The following is a 9,349-nucleotide window of genomic DNA, read 5'->3' as shown; positions in this document are numbered from 1 at the left end:
TGCAAATCATTTACTGATGTCGCAGTGCCTGGGGAATGTGCTTGAGACACTTGAGCAGACCTGAGTCCAATCCAGGTGTCTAGTCCCCAGATATATCAGGGATGAATGCAAGGAGGAACTTGCTATTTCCTTTTTCCCTCTTCCCCCCTCCATCCCTCTGTTCTCTCTTTCTCCCTCCCTCCATTTTCCATCAATCCCTCCATTCCCTCCCTTCCTCCTTCCTTCTTGCTCTTTCCATTCTTACATCATCTTTCCCTCTGCTTCCTTTTCTTTTAAATTCTTATCTACCTATTGCCAACTAATGAGTATAATAAAATCTATTAAAGTTTCTATAGGACTGTCTTTTCCCTTGGCCTAAGTCCTTTGCCTTTATAATACCCAGGGCTTGAGTGGGAATGTTTTCTTTTCACCTCCTCTGGAAACTGAGACTTTGGAAGCACAGTGGATTGCCCACTCAGAGAGTGCTGGGGCAGGAGCCCCTGGCCATGTGCACCTACAGCCTATCTCTAGGTTGGGCTGGGCAGGCCCCAACCCTTGGGAGTGATAAGGATCTTAAGGAATTCTCAAAGGCACCTTAGGTTGGTTATTTCAGTTATGAGATGACAGTCGCTGTTGGGAGTGACTGTGCACACCAGAGGGACAGATGTGTGGGCTCAGAGGATGGTGATCATTCCAGTTGTGCCCTTGGGCTTATCCTTAGCAGGCTGAGAGGGCAGAATTCAGCTCACTAACCAGGGTCATGCTGGTTAAAAGAGGAGGATAAATCTGAATGTCTAAACAAATACTACCACTGTGTGTGTGTATCCTGTCATATTCCACTTGTTTCCAGATAGCTAACAAGCAGAAAACAGTTCTTTAAACATTCCCCTGAAGTGGAAGATAATCCAGTGAATCCTTCATTTTAACAGTGTCAAAATAAATTAAGTTCTTTGCAAGTCAGAAGCAAGTGGCATAATATATACACAGTGCTGAAAGGAACAAAAACCACAATCAAGAATAATCTACCCAGTAAGATTATCATTTGGATTTGAGAGAGATATAAATATTTTCCTAGAGAAACAAAAGAAAAAGGAGTCTATCACCAACAAACCAGCCTTACAATAAATGTTAAAGGGACTTTTTTTTAGTGGAAAACAGATGTTCATAAATTGAGGTAAGTATAATGATAAAGGGATGTAAAATACAGAGAAATGATGTAAAATACAATAGCATATACACAAAACATGAGGGAAAGATTAAAAAAAACAAGTTTTTTTTAAAGACTGTGTTTAGACTGAAGTGACCACCCAATTAATATAGACTGCTGTAACTCAGGATATTATATAAAACCATAAGGAATAACATGGAGGACATTAGGGGAAGGAAGGGAAAAATGAGGCGGGGGGAATTGGAGGGAGAGATGAACCATGAGAGACTATGGACTCTGAGAGACAAACAGGGTTCTAGAGGGGAGAAGGGAGGGGGGATTGGTTAGCCTGGTGATGGGTATTAAGGAGGGCACATACTGCATGGAGCAGTGTTATACGAAAACAATGGATCGTGGATCACCACATCAAAAACTAATGATGTATTGTACGGTGACTAACATAACATAATAAAATTAAAAAAGCCAAAAACCTCATGGTAACTACAAACCTAAAACCTGTAATGGATAGACAAAATTAAAGAAAGAGAAAGCCAAACATAACTCTATAAAAACTCATCTATCAAGTATGAAGAAAGAGAGGAGGATACAGAGAAAGAACAGAGAAGAACTACGAAAACAACCTCAAAACAACAAAATGGCAGTAAATACATGCCTGTCATTAATTACTTTAAATGTAAATGGCCTAAATGTTGCAATCAAATGACATAATGTTGAGAATGGATAAATAAGCAGGATCAATCTATATGGGGTCTATAAGAGACTCATCTCAGTTGTAGAGACACATACAGACTAAAAGTTAAGGGATGGAAAACATGCCATGCAATTGGAAGCAATCAATCAAACAAACAAACAACCTGGAGTAGGAATACTTAAATCAGACAAAATAGAGTGTAAAACAAAGATAGTAACAAGAGACAAAGAAAGACATTACATAGTACAAAGGGATCAATCCAACAAGAGGACATAACAATTCTAAATATCTACTCACCCAACAATGAAGCACCTAAATACATAAAGCAAATATTAACAGACATAAGGAGGCAAAGTGATATAACACAACAATAGTAGGGGACTTTAATCCCCCACATACATCAATGGATAGATCATCAAGGCAGAAAATCAATAAGGAAATAGTGTCTTTGAATGACAAATTAGACCAGGTGGACATAACAGATGTATAGAGAATTGTCCAGCCCACAACAACAGGATACACAGTATTTTCAAGCACATATGCAACATTGTCTAGACCATATCACTTGTTAGGGCACAAAATAAGCCTTAATTAATTTAAAAAGATTGAAAGTGGGGCACCTGAGTGCCTCAGTCTGTTGTTACCAATTCTTTATTTCGGCCCAAGTCATGATCTGAGGGTCGTTATATTGAGTCCCATTTCATCTCTGCAATGGGCAAGGAGTCTGCCTGGGATTCTCTGTCTCCCTCTCTATCTGTTCTGCCCCCCACCCCTCCCTGCTCATGCACTCTCTCTCTAAAAATAATAATAAAATAAAATAAAATAAAATAAAATAAAATAAAATGATTGAAAGTATTCCATGCAAGTTTTTTTTGATATATATTGATAATATTTGATATATATTTACTCTAAATATATGAAACTAGAATTTAATCACAAGAAAAAAAACTGGAAAATAAAGAAACTTGTGGAAGCAAAACAACATGATACACAACAGCTAGTGGGTCAAGAAAGAAATCAAAGAAGAAAAAAATACATGGAAACAAATGAAAATAAAAACACAATAGTAAATATCTTTGAAACAGGGAAAGCTTCAGTGAGAAAATTGACGGATACAGGCCTACCTCAAGGAACTTGTTTCTTGGGCGCCTGAGTGTCTCAGTCAGTTAAACGGCTGCCTTTGGCCCGGGTCATGATCCCAGGGTCCTGGGATGGAGACCTGCATTGGGCTCCCTGCTCAATGGGGAGCCTGCTTCTCCCTCTCCTGCTCCCCCTGCTTGTGCTCACGCTCACTCTCTCTCTCTCTGTCAAATAAATAAATAAAATCTTAAAAAAAAACAAGAAAAAGCTCTAATAATCCAACCATTCACATAAAGGAACTAGATAAAGAAGTAAACATGAAGCTCAAGGTGACTAGAAGGAAGGAATTAATAAAGATCAAAGCAGAAATAAATGGCATAGACTAAAAATCAATGAAACCAAGAGCTGGTTCTCTGAAGAGATACACAAAAATTGAAAAATCTGTTAGCCAGACTCCTCAAGAAAAAAAGAAAAAGGACCCAAATAAGTAACATCAGAAATGAGAGAGAAGAAACACTTGACAGCACAGAATGCAGAGGACTATGAGGGAACACTATGACAAGCTCTATGCCAACAAGTTGGAACAATCTAGAAGAGATGGATAAATTCCTAGAAACATGCAATCTTCCAAAACAGAACCAGGAGGAAATAGAAAATTTGAACAGACCTATTACAATTGAAATTGAAATAGTAATAAAAAAAACTACCAAAAAAACCAAGAGTCCAGGACAGGTAGCTTCATGGGTGAATTCTGCCAAACATTTACAAGAGAGTTATCAACTATTCTCCTCAAATTATTCCAAATAACAGAAGAGGAAGGAAACTCCAAATAAATTCTATGAGGGCAAAATTAATCTGATATTGAAACCAGGGAAAACCATCATAAAAAAGAACACTACAGGCCAATATCCCACATGAACATAGATGCAAATCCTCAAAAAAAATATTAGCAAACCACATTTAACAATACATTAAAAGGACCATTCACCATTATAAAGTGGAATTTATTTTGGGGATGCAAGGATAGTTCAATATTTCAAGTCAATCAATGTGATAAATTTCATCCACAAAATGAAGGAAAACATTGTATGATCATGTCAATAGATGTAGAAAAAAACTCATTTGACAAAATTCAACATCCATTTATTCTCTTATTTTTAAAAAATTATTTATTTATTTATTTGACAGAGAGAGAGAGAGAGAGAGAGAGAAAGTACAAGCAGGGAGAGTGGGAGAGGGAGAAGCGGACTCCCCACTGAGCAGGGAGCCCAATTCGGGGCTCCATCCCAGGTGCCTGGGATCACGACCTGAGCCGAAGGCAGATGCTTAACTGACTGAGCCACCCAGGTGCCCCTCGAAGTCCATTTTGATAAAAACCCTCAACGAAGTGGGTTTAGAGTGATTGTACCTCAACATAACAAAGACCATCTATAAGAAACCCACAAATAACATCTTAATGGAGAAAAATTGAGAGGTTTTCCTCTCGGATCAGGAATAAGACAAGGATGATCACTCTCTCCACTTTTATTCAACAGAATACTGAAAGTCCTGGTACAGCAATCCAACAAGAAAAAGAAATTAGAGGCATCCACATAGTTAAAAAAGAAGTTAAACTGTCACTATTTGCAGATGGCATGATAGTATATGTAGAAAACTCTAACAACTCCACCAAAAAGCTACTAGAAATAAGAAATGAGTTCAGTAAAGTTGCAGGATACAAAATACCCACAATTCAGTAGTGTTTCTGTCACACTAATAACAAGTAGCAAAAAGAAAAATTAAGAAAACAATTCCATTTACAATTGGCGGGAAGTCTGCTTCTCCCTCTCCCTCAGCCCCTCCTCCTCCACTTGTGCTCTGTCTCTGCTTTCTCTCTCTCTCAAGTAAATAAATAAAAAAAGAAAACATAGAGAATAATTTCTCTGACATCAGCCATAGGAACATATTTCTAGATATGTCTCCTCAGACAAGGGATAGGGTAAGAAATATAAACTTTTGGGAATACGTGAAAATAAAATGCTTTTGCAGAGTGAAGGAAACCATCAACAAAACAAAAGGTAACCTAGTGATTGAGAGAAGATATCTGGAAATGATATATCCCATAAGGTGTTAATATCCATGATAAAAAAGAACCTATACAAGTCAAACCCCCAAAACCCTCAGTCAATCCAATTAACCAATGGGCAGAGGACCTAAACAGATATTTACCAAAGAAGACATATAGATCACCAGTAGTCACATGAAAAGATGCTCAACATCACTCATCATCAGGGAAATACAAATCAAAACCACAATAACATATCACCTCACACATGTTAGAATGGCAAAAACCAACACGACAGGAAATAAGAAGTGTTGGTGAGGATAAGGAGAAAAAGGAACCATTGTACACTGGTGATGGGATTGTAAATTGGTACAGCCAGTGTGGAAAACAGTATGGAGATTTCTCAAAAAATTAACAATAGAAAGAGCATGTGATCCAATAATATTACCATGGATATTGTTGTGGGGCCAGTGAGCAAATAGGCAAGAAATAATTCTCGAAATGTTTTTGGTGCAAAAGATGCTTTTATTTTAGCACAGGGAAGGGACCCATGGGCAGAAAGAGCTGTGTGGGTATTGTGAGGTGCAACTGATTATATATTATTTATTTAGTGGTGGTTATGAATAGTGTTAAGTCTCTAAGGAATTTGGAAGCAAGTCTTCCAAGACCTTGCAGGGCTAGCTGCTGTTAAGATAAGGTTATTTACTACTGTGTAGTAAAACATTAGTCCTGAGACCCTTCAGATGTATATCAGTGGGCCATATGTTTGAAGGATGATTGCTAGCATATATCTTGCGGGAGTGTTTTCGGTTATCATAGGGAAACAACACTAACAAGAACAAAGCTATAGTGGTAAAACATGAAAGGAAGTCCTTGAGGGAGCTGTAGGAGTGTTACCATCTGTAAGCCTGGAGACTACAGGTTGCAGCAAAGTCCAGCCTTTGTTCTGTTTTCTCTCATCAGGTATTTACCCAAAGGAGATGATAACACTAATTTGAAAAGACATATGCACCCCTATGTGTACTGCAGCATTATTTACAATAGCCAAGATGTGGAAGCAACCTAGGAGTCCACTGATAGATGAATGGATAAGGAGGAGGAGGTATATATCCAATGGAATATTATGTATGCAACCAGGAAAAAGGATGAGATCCTGCTGTTTGTGACAACATGGATGGACCTAGAAGGTATTAGGCTAAGTGAAAGAAGTCAGACTGGGGAAGACAAATATCATACGATTTTACTCATATGTGGCATCCAAAACACCAAACAAATGAATAAACAAGAAACAAAAAGCAGAATCAGATCTATAAACACAGAAAACAAACCCATGGTTGCCAGAAGGGAGGTGGGGTGGGGGGGCAAAATGGATGAAGAGTGTGGGAGATAGGCTCCCAGTTAGATGGTAGGTGCATGTGTGGTGGGCATAGCATAATGTTTAACTTGTGGAATCACTATGTTGTACACCTGAAACAAATGTATCATTGTCAAGTATACTCAAATAAAAAAATTCACAAAAAATTTAAAATAAATTAAGCTTTATTTAATGTTTTCAATAAGTGGGTTTAATCCTTTCCACCAACTGGCACATTATAAAATCACAATTCATTTTATCTTAGCCCTAGTTTTATGGCTTTCATATTTCTCTGGAGCTGCTTCAAAAGCACTTGAAGCAACTAAATATCAGAGAGGGGGACAAACCATAAGAGACTCTTAACTAAGGGAAACAAACTGAAGGTTGCTGGAGGGGAGAAGAATGGGGGGAAGAGGTAAGAGGGTGATGGGCATTAAGGGTAGCACTTGAAGTAATGAGCACTGGGGGTTATATGCAATTGATGAATCACTAAACTACCTCTGAAATTAATAATACACCATATGTCAATAATTGAATTAAAATAAAGAGGTATTATATGTCTGTTAAAGTAGAAAGTAGAATATTAACTCGATTAGCATCAGAATAAATATATTTCAAGCAAGAAAAGTCATTCATGGTCAGTGAACAAGTGTTTGTAGATATAGCAGCCGGAACGTGAGCCTGATGAGCTGGGGAATGCAGTGAAGTTTGCTGTTTGCAATGAGTCTGTCAGTGTCTTCAGATGTCCTTCCAGTGTCCTTCAGGAAAATCTTCCCTGTGCTTTGTCATTCCTTCCTCTCCCTTCTCAACATGGGATCCAAGGGCTGACATTTAGGGGAGATAAGCTTTCGGGCCATGTCATCTGCATCATTGCTGGGTCCAAGGTCCCCTTCCTGGTCCTCTTTCACCCTGAGTTGTGTGGAGTTGGGGGCTGGGCTGGGCTTGAGGACTGGGGTGTGCGGGATGTGGGGGCTTGAGGACTTGGATGTGCGGGACACCTGCAGCTCCAGGTGTCCCTCTTCTAGGAAGTTCCTTGATGAAAGGTTACTAGATGGCAGGGCTCACATCTTCATTTCTGTTTGCATGTGTGAGAATGATGATTCATGAATACAACTTGTGTAGCTTAGTTCCTGGCACTTAGGAGATACTCAATAAAATTTGACTTTGTTCCCTGTCTTTTTTTATATATAGGAGAATTTTTTTTAAAAAAGATTTTATTTATTTAATTGACAGAGAGCTCAAGTAGGCAGAGAGGCAGGCAGAGGGAGAGGGAGAAGCAGGCTTTCTGCTGAGCAGGGAGCCTGATGTGGGACTTGGTCCCAGGACCCTGGGATCATGACCTGAGCTGAAGGCAGACACTTAACCAACTGAGCCACCCAGGCGCCCATTCCCTGTGTCTTTTAAAATATTCCCCTAATGTCTCTCAGGCCTTGAGGAGTCTCCCTGTGGGGCAGGGTGTGGTGGGGCAGTGGGGGATGGATCTGGATTCCCCCAATATTCCTGAGTCTAAGTGGATATTGGCAGAATGGATGTTTGGGGATGACAACATGGGATGTGTTCAGATATTTCCAGAAGTCCTGGTTCTAGACATTTTTCCAAAGAAGACATCCAAATGGCCAACAGACACATGAAAAAGTGCTCAACATTGCTCGGCATCAGGGAAATCCAAATCAAAACCTCAATGAGATACCACCTTACACCAGTCAGAATGGCTAAAATTAACAAGTCAGGAAACGACAGATGTTGGCGGGGATGCGGAGAAAGGGGAACCCTCCTACACTGTTGGTGGAAATGCAAGCTGGTGCAACCACTCTGGAAAACAGTATGGAGGTTCCTCAAACAGTTGAAAATAGAGCTCCCATACAATCCAGCAATTGCACTATTGGGTGTTTACCACAAAGATACAAATGTAGGGATCCGAAGGGGTACGTGCACCTCAAAGTTTATAGCAGCAATGTCCACAATAGCCAAACTGTGGAAAGAGCCAAGATGTCCATCGACAGATGACTGGATAAAGAAGAGGTGGTATATATACACAATAGAATATTATGCAGCCATCAAAAGGAATGAGATCTTGCCATTTGCAACGACGTGGATGGAACTGGAGGGTGTTATGCTGAGTGAAATAAGTCAATCAGAGAAAGACATGTATCCTATGACCTCACTGATATGAGGAATTCTTAATCTCAGGAAACAAACTGAGTGTTGCTGGAGTGGTGGGGGGTGGGAGGGATGGGGTGGCTGGGTGATAGACATTGGGGAGGGTATGTGCTATGGTGAGCGCTGTGAATTGTGCAAGACTGTTGAATCACAGATCTGTACTTCTGAAACAAATAATGCAACATATGTTAAGAAAAAAGAAAAAGAAGAAGATAGCAGGAGGGGAAGAATGAAGGGGAGTAAGTCGGAGGGGGAGACGAACCATGAGAGATGATGGACTCTGAAAAACAAACTGAGGGTTCTAGAGGGGACGAGGGTGGGGGGATGGGTTAGCCTGGTGATGGGTATTAAAGACGGCACATTCTGCATGGAGCACTGGGTGTTATGCACAAACAATGAATCATGGAACACTACATCAAGAACTAATGATGTAATGTATGGTGATTAACATAACAATAAAAAATGAAAAAAAAAAGAAGTCCTGGTTCTGCCCAGAGTTTTTTTGTTTTTTATTTTTTGTTATTATTTTTTAATTTTTTGTTATGTTAAGGATGTATTGTAGGTAGAAGCTGACAGTGAATATGGATTTGAGAAACTCAAACTTTCTACTACATTGGAAGTAGACTAAGAATGTGGAGTGTGAGGAATGTGCTTCAAGTTTCTGGCAGACATAACTGGGTGAACGCAGGTGTCCTTTACTGAGATGGGGAACTGCAGGAAGGGAAGGGCTAGAGAAGCCCTAGTGCTCCATGTTTTTCCTTCAGAGACCATAGAGTCCACATTTCCTGGTGCACACTGTGGCCTGGAAGGGAGGGGCTGAAAGGTGTACCCAGGCCATGCGGGGGTGATAGTAAAGTATTAAGAAGCCACACA

Source organism: Eumetopias jubatus, unplaced genomic scaffold (genome assembly GCF_037043125.1).
Source record: "Eumetopias jubatus isolate StellerSeaLion01/CBP00866 unplaced genomic scaffold, mEumJub1_p1.0 scaffold_6, whole genome shotgun sequence".
Lineage (NCBI taxonomy): Eukaryota > Metazoa > Chordata > Mammalia > Carnivora > Otariidae > Eumetopias > Eumetopias jubatus.
Note: the sequence above shows the minus strand (reverse complement) of the source record.